The sequence below is a fragment of the Schistocerca americana genome, chromosome 2 (assembly GCF_021461395.2).
Source record: "Schistocerca americana isolate TAMUIC-IGC-003095 chromosome 2, iqSchAmer2.1, whole genome shotgun sequence".
NCBI lineage: Eukaryota > Metazoa > Arthropoda > Insecta > Orthoptera > Acrididae > Schistocerca > Schistocerca americana.
Genome location: NC_060120.1, coordinates 1,018,349,338 through 1,018,363,226, shown reverse-complemented (window position 1 = coordinate 1,018,363,226; position 13,889 = coordinate 1,018,349,338). Strand labels below are relative to the sequence as shown.

The window sequence follows — 13,889 nt, the reverse complement described above, 5'->3', positions numbered from 1 at the left end:
GCTGGGTGTTGTGTGCTGTCCTTAGGTTAGTTAGGTTTAAGTAGTTCTAAGTTCTAGGGGACTAATGACCTCAGCAGTTGAGTCCCATAGTGCTCAGAGCCATTTGAGCTCTTAAGTGAAGCAGGTCGTAGCGCCGTCAGACACAGACTCGTGAGGCTCGTAGGACAACGGCGCAGCAGACATAAATGTGAGCTAACATAGAGGGCATTGGCCCTGTCATGGACGTTAACTAGGCCGAGACCACCTTTTTCCTTGGGGAGGGTAAGAGATACGTATCTGATCTTCAGTAACATACCAGCGCTGACGAAGAATCCCAGCGCTGCCATAATGCTACGCGCCAAGGGGTTCGGAATGGGTTGCGTTTGGGCGACATGCGGTATGCGGGACGCAAGGTATACATTGGCATAATGCGTCCGCTGAACGATGTTGAGGGATCGCAAGCGCTGATTTGCAATTCCGCCCCGAATTTGGCTAAGAGCGTTCGAAAGTAAATTTCTATGTACTGACTTGGCAGAAAATCCTAAGAAATGTTGGTCTTATGTCAAAGCGGTAGGTGGATCAAAACAAAATGCCCAGACACTCTGTGACCAAAATGGTACTGAAACAGAGGATGACAGACTAAAGGCCGAAATACTAAACGTCTTTTTCCAAAGCTGTTTCACAGAGGAAGACTGCACTGTAGTTCTTTCTCTAGATAGTCGCACAGATGACAAAATGGTAGATATCGAAATAGACGACAGAGGGATAGAGAAACAATCAAAATCGCTCAAAAGAGGAAAGGGCGCTGGACCTGATGGGATACCAGTTCGATTTTACACAGAGTACGCGAAGGAACTTGCCCCCCTTCTTGCAGCGGTGTACCGTAGGTCTCTAAAAGAGTGTAGCTTTCCAGAGGATTGGAAAAGGGCACAGGTCATCCCCGTTTTCAAGAAGGGACGCCAAACAGATGTGCAGAACTATAGACCTATATCTCTAACGTCGATCAGTTGTAGAATTTTGGAACACGTATTATGTTCGAGTATAATGACTTTTCTGGAGACTAGAAATCTACTCTGTAGGAATCAGCATGGGTTTCGAAAAAGACGGTCGTGTGAAACCCAGCTCGCGCTATTCGTCCACGAGACTCAGAGGGCCATAGACACGGGTTCACATGTAGATGCCGTGTTTCTTGACTTCCGCAAGGCGTTCGATACAGTTTCCCACATTCGTTTAATGAACAAAGTAAGAGCATATGGACTATCAGACCAATTGTGTGATTGGATTGAAGAGTTCCTAGATAACAGAACGCAGCATGTCATTCTCAATGGAGAGAAGTCTTCCGAAGTAAGAGTGATTTCAGGTGTGCCGCAGGGGAGTGTCATAGGACCGTTGCTACTCACAATATACATAAATGACCTTGTGGATGACATCGGAAGTTCACAGAGGCTTTTTGCAGATGATGCTGTGGTGTATCGAGAGGTTGTAACAATGGAAAATTGTACTGAAATGCAGGAGGATCTGCAGCGAATTGACGCATGGTGCAGGGAATGGCAATTGAATCTCAATGTAGACAAGTGTAATGTGCTGCGAATACATAGAAAGATAGATCCCTTATCATTTAGCTACAAAATAGCAGGTCAGCAACTGGAAGCAGTTAATTCCATAAATTATCTGGGAGTACGCATTAGGAGTGATTTAAAATGGAATAATCATATAAAGTTGATCGTTTGTAAAGCAGATGCCAGACTGAGATTCATTGGAAGAATTCTAAGGAAATGCAATCCGAAAACAAAGGAAGTAGGTTACAGTACGCTTGTTCGCCCACTGCTTGAATACTGCTCGGCAGTGGGATCCGTACCAGATTGGGTTGATAGAAGAGAGAGAGAAGATCCAACGGAGAGCAGCGCGCTTCGTTACAGGATCATTTAGTAATCGCGAAAGCGTTACGGAGATGATAGATAAACTCCAGTGGAAGACTGCAGAAGAGACGCTCAGTAGCTCGGTACGGGCTTTTGTTAAAGTTTCGAGAATATACCTTCACCGAAGAGTCAAGTAGTATATTGCTCTCTCCTACGTATATCTCGCGAAGAGACCATGAGGATAAAATCAGAGAGATTAGAGCCCACACAGAAGCATACCGACAATCCTTCTTTCCACGAACAATACGAGACTCGAATAGAAGGGAGAACCGATAGAGGTACTCAAGGTACCCTCCGCCACACACCGCCAGGTAGCTTGCGGAGTATGGATGTAGATGTAGATGTAGATGTCGTTCATGAAATCTAAGCCCAAGCAGCGGACACTATCACTGAAGCGTAAGGGGGCAATGTGTTCCTGCGGTAGCCCACTCCCGATGTTCAAGGCGACAGACTTGTCAACGTTGATTTGGCTACCAGAAGCTGTACCGTAGGTTGCAATCCAGTCCAAATCCGCCGCCATATCGTCAGCTCCACGTATGGCGATCGTCAAATCATCCGCATATGCGGAGCAGCGATAGATGGAGCCGCCAAACTGTATCCCACTGAGCCTGTCTCAGAGGCCACACAACAAAGGTTCTAAGGCCAATGCAAATAACAATGTTGATAATGGACATCCCAGTCGTACTGATCGGCGGATCGGCATGGGTGCCGTCAGTCTTCCATTAACAAGAACTGGAGAAGTAGCTCCATGCAGAAGGCGTGTCAACACTGTGATAAAGGGGTCGGGGTATTCTATGCGCCGTAGAACGGCCATGAGGAAAGTGTGGCCCACACGGTCAAAAGCCTGGCTAAAGTCGATAGACGCCAGGGCTGCCGGCAAACGTCTCACCCGTGCAAGGGAGATGAGATCTCTGTAACGACATAACGGAGTTCTGATGTTGTTGGGTCCCCAAGGACATCTGATCGCTGGAGAGGACGTGCAATAGTGTGCCGCGAATACGTTCTGATAGCAGCCTCGAAAAGATTTTGAAGTCGCTGTTCAATAACGTTAAGGGGCGATAATCGCGGATATGATTCCGTCCCTTCGGCTTATGGATGGGTACAATCAGCCCTTCCAAGAACGGTGCAAGCAACGGAATATCCGGGGACATCAATTCCTGACAAATTTCGACCCAACACGGTATCAACAGTTGTTTAAAGGCTCGATAGAACTCTAATGGTAATCCGTCAATTCCTGGTGATTTATGGGGAGCACCTTTACCAATAGCGTCGAGCACTTCCTCTTCTGTCACGTCCCCCAGTAAAGTCGGTACCATGTATGGTGGAACTGTACCGCGGACATGTGCTGAAACGGTGTTTACCGTCGTCATATCTGGGAGCACTGCTGGATAAAGGTGAGTGTAATGCCCATAGAAGGCTTCTGCTATATCTGCTTGTTCTGCCACGTGTCGACCGTCGTCCGTTATCATGGCGGTTACCAGCGCCCTACGGCGCCTCCTGCACTCTAGAAGCACCTGGTGGATAGATGGCCATTCTCATTGTATCACGTCTGGAGCACGCGACCGTATAACAGCGCCCTGTGAATGATAGCGTGCTAAGGAGACGAGCTGCGCTTTCGCCCGATTGACTATGATCTGCCTGTCAGGTGAGGGCTCTATAGCAAGGCATTCCCTTAGGACGGTGTAATAAAAGTTTTCCGTGCTCCTCCACGTCGCCGCTTCCCGGCAGTAAGCCATGAAGGTGCGCCTAAGAGCAGGCTTCGCACATTCAATCCACCAACTGAGGGTCGATTGGCAACGACCACGACGCTGTAAGGACGCGTTCCACGACTCTTCGATAGCACCTTTACATGCCGGCACGTCCATATGGGCGACGTTCAGTTTCCAGGGGGGTCTACTGCGCCACACACGTGTAGGCTGGAGGGCAATGGTGCAAATATAGGCTGTGTGGTCGGTGAATGCACTGGGCCAGAGCTCTGCTCCTCTCGTCGCCGCCGAAAGGTTGCTTGTGACGTAAATCCTATCTAACCGACTTGACGAATGACTTGTACAATGGGTGTAACCAGGAGCTGGGCCATGGATATGACGCCACGTGTCGAGCAAGTGGAGGTCACGCACTAGCATTTCCAATTCCGCACACGGGACGTGATTTGGCTACTGATCAGACGGAGATAAAGTACAGTTAAAATCTCCTCCGATCACCATATCGTCTATGCGGCCCATAAATAGACGCGTAATATCTTCCGAAAAAAGGCGGGCCCGATCTCTCCGTCTCCCTGATCCTGAAGGGGCATATACATTGATGAGTCACACACCGTTGACAGTTACGGCCATGGCTATTGGTAAGTACAGTATGTCGGTAGCCGCCAAGCCTTCCCGTAGCAGGACAGCCACACCACAATCGGTAGAAGAGGCGTGGAAGATGTGGGCGGTATATCCGTAGAAGTCAGGGAAACTAGCGATACATACTTCCTGCAAGAGGGCCACGTCGATGTCCGCCGCATCCAGCATGCGTTGTAGCATTGTCAGTTTGTCTGGTGCCCTTATCGCGTTGATATTGATTGTGGCAAGGCGAAAGGTGTGCTGCCTAACCTCTTCACCTAGGGTACACGCCATGGCAATCGAAGAGAACCGCAAGAGATGCCGGACCAACCGAACCCGTTACAGATTATGAGTCTTTCACGCTAGGTGTGGCATCCCCAATGCCACCCCCTCCGCTGTAACGCGTGCCCTCTCCAGGAAGTTCCTCAACATCGTTCTACCACAGTGGGTGCAACACGATGCTGTGTAGCTGATCGGCACCTAAGTCTCTCTCACCCACGTCGTCTTTGGTAGAGGTGGACCGAGCGCCATCCATCGACGCGACCTGCTGTATCTGTGGTGCAAGGAGTAACTGGGCACTCGTAGTATGGGGGAGCGAACCGTGTACACCACTTAGATCCTCAGCAGGCGCAGCCTCCATGCCGTCTGACGAGATGTCGCCTTCTTGACCGGCCGTGTGTAGGAGGCAGTCGTCAGAAGGGGTCCGCCGACGTCGCTTGCGTCGTCGAGGCGAACGTTGCTTTCGAACGTGGACATCCGTCTCCGAATGTGGGAGGCAATCCAGCGTCGTATCACCTTCCGCTAGGAAAGCTGTGGTCGGGACAATGTTCGCATCCACGTCCATCTCGTCCTGAATGTTATGTTGCGTCTGGATTCCGTGGGACTGTTTCTGCTGTTGTTGCTGTGGAGGGGGCGAAATCTGCGTTGGCATTGGGGGTCCTTCCTCTTCCTCCCTTGATCCTTCTAACGCCGATGGATGTGCCCCATCGCCCGCTTCGTCCTCATCTATGGTGCGCATCGTCGTCTGAGCATACGTGAGGGGCAGGATTGTCGTCCCCGTCGGGGAAACGGAGTCTCCCAATTGTATCTGCGTAATTCTACGTTGTAAGCAGCTCTATCGAACATGGCCTTCCTGCCCACATCCGGAACAGGTACGCGGTTGACCGTCGTACATTATGATTGTACGACCGTCACCGATGTTCAAATAGGACGGCACATGTTTCTTGAGCTCAAGTTTAATTTGGCGCACACCATTGTAGACCTTATACGTCGAGAAAGTTTGCCACTTTTCTGCAATGTGGCTGATGACATTGCCATATGGTCGGAAGGCGTCCTTGACAACTTCCTCTGGGACCTCGAAGGGGAGCTCAAAAACCCTTACAGTCCTTAGGCCCATGCCTGCATGATCCACCGTCACTGCATCGATATGCCCGTCAGAATATTTGAATCTGAGTGAGTTCGAGTATTTAGACACCACTGTCGGGCAGACCTCTGCCCTGGTTCAAAAATGGTTCAAATGGCTCTGAGCACGATGGGACTTAACATCGGAGGTCATCAGTCCCCTAGAACTTAGTACTACTTAAACCTAACTAACCTAAGGACATCACACACAGCCATGCCCGAGGCGGGATTCGAACCTGCGACCGTAGCAGTCGCGCGGTTCCGGACTGAGCGCCTAGAACCACGAGACCACCGCGGCCGGCTGTCAAGTTCCCTTCAAATTATTGATTATGGTGAGGTAGTTAATAAGTTTGCAAAACAAAAGACCTTGTATATTTTTAAAACCGGCAATTTAAACAATATTTCATCATTTTTATTTGGATATCTGGTTTGGCTCCTGACAGCTTTCACGAAGAAGGACTGAGGCTGTTGGAAGATGATGTAAAAGCAACGTGTAGTTAAGCGTGTTTACCCGTACCTTCTAGGAATATTCTTTCACCAGCTTGAAGGCTATTTGGTCGTTGTTCTGCCAGTTTTGTTCCAGATTTCCAGTCTAGAAGAAAGTGCACTGTTTTACTTTACTTCCGTTGACACGTCCTACTAAAATTTGAGCGTACGACACAGGCGCAGAATAGTCGGGAAAGTCTCTACACCTATGTTCTGCTAGCCACCTTATAAACCGGCGTTTCTCAACACCACAATTTTCAATCACAATTTTCATCTCCCTCGCCCCCTCCCCCCAACTGTATGAAATAAAACCGTCATGACTTCTGAACGGTTTACGTTAGGACGCTCAAACTGCACGGATAACCGTGGTGGGGCATGATGGGTATGGGTATTGTTCGGTTTGGTTCAGCGACGAAGCCCACTTTCGTTTAGATGGGTTCCTCAATAAGCAAAATTAGCGCATTTAGAGGACTGAGAATCCGTATTTCACTATCGAGAATTCTCTTCACCCTCAACGGGTCACTGTGTGGTGTGCAATGCCCAGTCACGGAATAATCGGTGCGATACTCCTTGATGACATGGTGATTAGCGAATGGTATGTGAAGGCTTTGAAAGATGACTTCATTCTCATTATCCAAAGTGACCCAGATTTCGACAGAATGTGGTTCATGGAAGACGGAGTTCGACCCCATCGAAGCAGGAGAGTGTTTGATGTCGTGGAGAAGCATCTTGGGGACCGCATTCTGGCTCTTTGGTACCCAGAGGCCACTTCGCATGTTCCTCGATTGGCCGCCATATTCTCCGGACCTGAACACATGCGGCTCCTTCGTGTGGGGCTATATTAATGACAAGATGTACAGCAATAACCCCAAAACCATTGCTTAGCTGAAAACAACCCTTCAGGAGGTCATAGACAGCAACGATGTTCCAACACGTCAGCGGGTCATGAAGAATGTCGCTTTTTTCTTTTTAATGTCTATTGAACATCAATACAAATACTATCAATCTTACAATGTGAGAATTATGTATCACTGCAAACAGTACACAAAATTCATTCTTCAAACAGTTGAGCATGAAACACTGTCTTACTCTTACAGAAAATTAAAGCGATTCAAAATTATTAAATGCAGTCTTTCACACGCGTAACACCTCCATGACGAGAAGAAGAAAAATGAAGTGTTAAATTTCTTGAACAAAAGTGCAATGGCAATACAAAAGTAATCAATCAACGCAAAACTTAGTTTATACAAAAGCAATGGATTATTCACTGTTCCATGTTCTCTCGTCCCTGCTGTTGCCGGTTGTTAACTGCTGGAGCACCCGTCTGCACAACTTGTACTACTCAGTCGCCGCCTTCTGTTGGAGGGAGAGACTTCTTTGGTGCCGTGATTGTGACGGCACCGTACGATGACAGTTGCGTCTGCACCTGTTCAGTCACTACGTTCTTGAGCAGCAATTAGCGACTGCATGTGGCGCGATATGTAACCGTGTTCATCTTGACGCTCTTCATGTTTTGCCTCTACCACCACGGTGTCGCCCACCACTTTTATCGTCAGTTCCTCCGGTCTGGATTGCTGGACATCTACAATAATCTCGAACCCATCTTCGTTGATCTGGATGGTAGGTACGTCGGAGTTATGAGCTGCCAAAAGACGCCGTGGTCTGTAGTAACCAGACAGAGCAGGAACGACAGACAGACGAGGGAAAAGTAGGTCGTCATGTGTCAGCCCCAAGCCGAAATGTTGGTCAAATAATGACATCTGAAGGTTGACATCGCCCAAAAAGTGGCGGATCATTGGTGTCAAAGCCATCTTCACCGAAATTATTTTTGCACTGTATCCAAGTGAAGAATTCCTTTCCTTGTAGTAAACTGTTCCATTTCCATCACTGAACTACAGGATAAATTAATCACTTGTATACAGATGGCAACATATGGATCTTATGAAATAGCCTTCTAGAATCTTGAATAGTCCTGATAACAATGCACTAAACCACACTGGGCTGGTTAGTTTTCAAATCTTGAAATATTTTTGTTAAAAGTTACATTAGTCTTGCATATAAATACAGGATGATAAAAAAGCACTCCGTCTTCAGGCCACGAGTGGTCTACCGGGACCATCCGACCGCCGTGTCATCCTTAGTTGCGGATGCGGATAGTAGGGGCGTGGGGTCAGCACACCACTCTCCCGGTCGTTATGATGGTATTCTTGACCGAAGCCGCTACTATTCGGTCGAGTAGCTCCTCAATTGGCATCACGAGGCTGAGTGCACCCCGAAAATTGGCAACAGCGCATGGCGGCCTGGATGGTCACCCATCCAAGTGCCGACCGCGTCCGACAGCGCTTAACTTCGGTGATCTCACGGGAACTGGTGTATCCACTGCAGCAAGGCCGTTGCCCATAAATACAGAATGATGGTATTGGTAATAGTAGAGACAGATCCTGTTAAATTTCAAGCAATACCCTGCCATTGTTCACAAAATAGTCTTCTCCCGGATAGTTGTGAAACAGAAATTTTTTTGTGTTGTGGTATTTTTCTTACCCTTTCCCGTAACCAAAAGAGTAGTGCCACGTTTATATGACAAGTGATATCTGTCTTCAGGTGGATGACAAGTAATCGTTTGATAATTTAAAATGTCTTCTTGTACAAACTAAAGTTGGCTCCTCGCCACATAAAGGAAAAAGGTAGATCAAAAAAAGTAGCAAGATAATTATCTCCCTATTCTGTAGAGCGCTCAATAGTCAGCAGTTTTAACTGCCGTTTAGGTGGCTGCGGCAAGATCACAATAAGCACTTGTATCCAGCAGACTACCAGGTGTTGTTGATTCTATCGGCCATCACGCTGGCAAATTTCATCACTGCTATTGAAGCTCCATTTCCTGAGCTTGACTTTGCATCGTGACACCGCAATTCAAAGCCTGTTGAGTCTTCTGTGTCTCGTAAGACACGCGTGAGCCTGCGGCTTGTTCCTCTTGGCATGCGTTTTGTGTACCTCAGGCAAAGAGTCCCGGCAAAGTTCTGCTCGGTGAGATCCTGAAGATGAAGGGGTTTTTGTAGTTATCTACATTCAGCTCTTCCTTGAACTGAGTCATAGTCGTTGGGGCTCGTGTCCAAACAGGGGATGTCTGGGATCAGTTTCCTGTTTCTCTTGTGCACTTCTGGAGCTGCTTTCCTGCGAATGACGATGCTACGCCGATAATTTGGTACAGTTTACTGACAGGAGTTGCTCGTAGACAGCCTGTTACATTGCGTCCATCAACCTGCTTGGCATGTACATAATTTTGCCAGACTGGTGCCTCATATTCCGCTATGGATAAACATATTAGCAGGGGTACAAGACAACGAACCATCTCTGTTTGTCAATCAGTTGATTTGTTACTAAAGAATTGCGCTGTCAGGCATTGTTTTGGTGAATATGGGTCGCTTTCAGATTCTTGTGCAGTCTTATCCTTCTAAAACCTCATCTTAGCTTCTGGGAAGTACCACCAGGTATTGATGGTGTGACCGTGTTCCAGAAAACTAGGGAAAATAATTCCCATAGTATGAAGAGAAGGCCACCATGGCTTCTACACTTCACAATTTTTAGGTCGGAGAGACGTTATGTGACGCAATTCAGTGGACTGGTTCATCGTTTCCGAAACATAAAGGCATATCTGCATTTAGTCCTGCAACCGGAATGGAAAAAAACGGATCTTTATCGACACCGATCACTTCAAACAAATCAAAGCAGATCTGCACCATTCTCTCCTGTTCACTTGACGACATAACCACTTCGCATACACTGTGTGATGCCCCAACTATGGATTCATACAACTATGGAGGAAGCTCGTAAATCGTGACTTGTCTATTCACGCGAATTAACTTGTCAACTCGTTAATGATTAGAGTCAGTAGTCGAATTTTGTCAGCGAGTAAGACTGCTCGTCTTTATTGTTGGTTGCTTTTTATCTTGATCGATCTACGCATATTGCTTTTGTCAATTGTGTGATTTCTGCAGATTTTCTGTGTCCTTCTATGGATGGCAAGACAGCTTGCACTCCATTCCACCTTCACAACAACTCAGTGGCAGCACATAAGAATCCATCATCATTTAACCTCGAGGACAAAAAAAAAGTAAGTCTCTAATCTAATCTAATAATATGGCTAGGGCCCCCCGTCAGGCAGGCCATTGGCCGGGTGCTGGTCTTTCAATTTGACGCCACTTCGGCGACCTGCAATCGATGAGGATGATAGGATGATAATGAGGACAGCACAACACCCAGTCCCTGGGTGGAGAAAATTCCCCAGTCAGGAATCGAACCCGGGCCCAGAGGATTGACAATCCGTCGCGCTGACCATTCAGCTACCGGGGCGGACAACAATTAAGTAACCAACGGTTATTAAAAATTGTATGATAAAGAGTCGATAAAATGCATGTGTAGTTTAAACTATTCAAATAAAGTAATAAAGAAATTAAGCCCACTTTTACATTCCTTTCAATATTACCTTCCAAAATAGCAGAATTTACGCCGTCAACGTAACGAAATACCAATGTCACATCACGATAAGGAATCTCTGAGAAATGTTTTGATGTAACGTCAACCGAATGGTAGCATCATGTGAAAAAATGGCTTGGTTCAAATGGCTCTGAGCACTATGGGACTTAACATCTGAGATCATCAGTCCCCTAGAACTTAGAACTACTTAAACCTAACTAACCTAAGGACATCACACACATCCATGTCCGAGGCACTCACGCGGTTCCAGACTGAAGCGCCTAGAACCGCTCGGCCAAAACGGCCGGCAGCATCATGTGAATATCTGCCTTAGTGTGGTCAGATTTTATGTTGCAATTGGCGTTAATTTTTTTCTCTCCGCCTTTATCGATAATGATAAGTTTATGCTTGTTTATGGAGTTTTTTGTCCATACTGATTGCGATGATTGCACAAGGAAGCAATATCTGCCATAAGGAAGTTATAATGCGGAAGAGATGTAATATTAGAAAGAAAAGCATCATGAAGAAAGAAATAGTAATCAGATTTTTCACTACACAAACACCACGTTAGTTATCTTTGTGTCTAAATAAGAAAACTGTGGCGCTATCCGGTAGGTTTTTCGTTAATATTGACTCTATACCGAATCATGGTCGCAGTGATGGAACCAATTTCACAAAAACTTGAATTTATGGAGACTGTTCCGCATTTATGAAATAAACAACTCAAGAGAGCAACGCAAAACACTGTTGTAATCCTTCTCATAAATTCGTTTCTCTCTATTTTTGTGAACATTTTCTCTAGCAAACAGTGTTGTCGTTTTGACGTCTTAAAGTGTTTGTACGACTGTTTTCTTCTTCTTCGAGTTCCCCAAGGTATGTCGAATTCAACATTCGAGATGTGTCAGAAACTTACAGTAAGAGTATTGCTTTCCCCTTAATAAAAGCATTTGGCACCGCTGCCTACTCTGTGTTACAGATACTATAATCCTTGATGATAAGACATTGACTGTTCAGTACTGGGCAATGCGATGTAACGTCTGTGTAATGTTAAAATGACGCTGCATCTAGCACGAAACAACCGTCATTTGACTGGATGTTGCCCTTCCATGACGCGAGGCCCACTGTGAAAGGGCCTTAATGCGTTTTGCGCACTTTTAGTGGCAGCATACGTCACGCTTTATTGGATCGACCTTGACCTTGATTTCTGAAACTGCCGTCTTACAACCTTTTGGCCTGCATAACATACGAGGGTCACTCCAAAAGAAATGCACACTATTTTTGTAAAAATACAGTTTTCATTCTGCGTGTGTGAAAGTTTTACAGGGTGTAGATACATCCTTCCCGCTTATTTTCAAACTTAGTTCAACCTGTTCCCGTGAGTGGCGCCGTCACAGTATGTCTTCAATTGGCTGCTACACTTGACGTTCGTCAGAAGCAACGTGCTGCCATAGAATTCCTGTGCTGTGAAAACGAGACAGTAGGAAACATCCACAAGAGGTTGAAAACGGTATATGGAGATGCTGCTGTCGATCGCAGTACAGTTAGTTGGTGGGCAAGCAAGTTACGTGATGAAAGCGGGCACGGCAATATTGAGGATTGTCCTTGCAGCGGCAGGCCTCGTACTGCACACTCTCCAGCCAATGTGCAGAGAGTTAACGAATTTGTGACTGCTGGCAAACGCATCACAGTGAATGAATTGTTATGCTACGTTGGGATAAGGGAAGGAAGTATTTGCAGAATACTGAAAGTGTTGGCGTTAAAAAAGGTTTGTGCCAGGTGGGTTCCCAGGATGTTGACGGTGGCTCACAAAGAAACAAGAAAAACGGTATGCAGCGAACTTTTGGAACAATACGAGAATGGTGGAGATGAATTTTATGGAAGAATTGTAACGGGTGATGAAACATGGCTCCATCATTTTTCACCAGAGACGAAGAGGCAATCAGTGGAGTGGCATCATACAAATTCACCCAAGAAAAAAAATTCAAAATCACACCTTCTGCTGGAAAAGTTATGGCTGTTTTTCGATTCCGAAGGACTCTTGCTTGTGGACATAGTGCCAACTGGAACCACCATAAATTCTGATGCATATGTGACGACACTGAAGAAACTTCAAGCTCGACTGAGTCGTGTTCGACCACATCGGCAAAAGCAGGATGTTTTGCTGTTGCACGACAATGCACGGCCACATGTCAGTCAAAAAACCATGGAAGCGATCACAAAACTCGGATGGACAACACTGAAACACCCGCCTTACAGTCCTGACCTGGCTCCATGTGACTATCATCTCTTTGGGAAACTGAAAGACTCTCTTCGTGGAACAAGGTTTGAAGATGATGACTCCCTTGTGCACGCTGCCAAACAGTGGCTCCAACAGGTTGGTGCAGAATTTTACCGTGCGGGTATAGAGGCGCTGGGTCCAAGATGGCGTAAGGCAGTTGAGAGGGATGGAAATTACGTGGAGAAATCAAAATAATGTACCTAAAGGATGTATCTACACACTGCAAAACTTTCAAACATGTAAAATAAAATATGGATTTAAAAAAAATAGTGTGCATTTCTTTTGGAGTGACCCTCGTAGTTACGTTAATTAATGGGTAACTCAAAAACCTTTCCCCTTGTTTGTGACTGCTAGTCTACCGGAGAATTCCGACAGACTGGCAAGATAAAGGGACCACGGAAACAGAGCGTCTATGCAGACCCAGAAGTTGGGACATGACGTCACGCTGATAACTAAAGACAGACGACTGTGGCTTTGCGCGTAGGACGAGATCTCACCTAGCGTAGCATTACAAGCAAATGCTAAAAGCGGCCATAAGCAGAATAGTATCCCAAAGGAATGTTAGAGACCGACCCCTTGCCGACAGTGGGGTGTTGGACGCCTGTGCACGGCACTTGGCATTCTGTTCGCAGTTTGCTAACGTGGCCTATACCATGCTGCCGTATGCCCAGAAACTGTGTAGCTTGTACATGATCTGCGTCTACCGGGAAGTAATAATATGCGCCTGCAGCGCACGCCATCGGCAACTAGCGGCTCCAACACATGCACGCGAACTTTACTCGAGTGCACGCTAGCTTCTGTCAGTATACCACAGTGATTCGGGAATCCCGCCCAGCGGAGTGTGGATACGGGAGAAATTTCAGAGAGACTAGGGATATACTATCGGAGGAGAAAGTTGGTGATTGAAATTTCATGAGAAGATCCTGCCTCAACATAAAACACTTTGCCGGCCGGAGTGGCCATGCGGTTCCAGGCACTACAATCTGGAACCGCGCGACCGCTACAGTCTCAGGTTCGAATCCTGCCTCGGCC

At 46.7% G+C, this 13,889-nt stretch overlaps 2 pseudogenes; both read right to left on the bottom strand.

Annotated features, from left to right (window-relative positions):
• Positions 1-7,370: 7,370 nt before the first annotated feature.
• On the bottom strand, positions 7,371-7,917 carry LOC124595445 (annotated as a pseudogene).
• A 469-nt stretch (positions 7,918-8,386) lies between these two features.
• Positions 8,387-8,504, bottom strand: LOC124597041 (annotated as a pseudogene).
• Between the last annotated feature and the right edge of the window lie 5,385 nt (positions 8,505-13,889).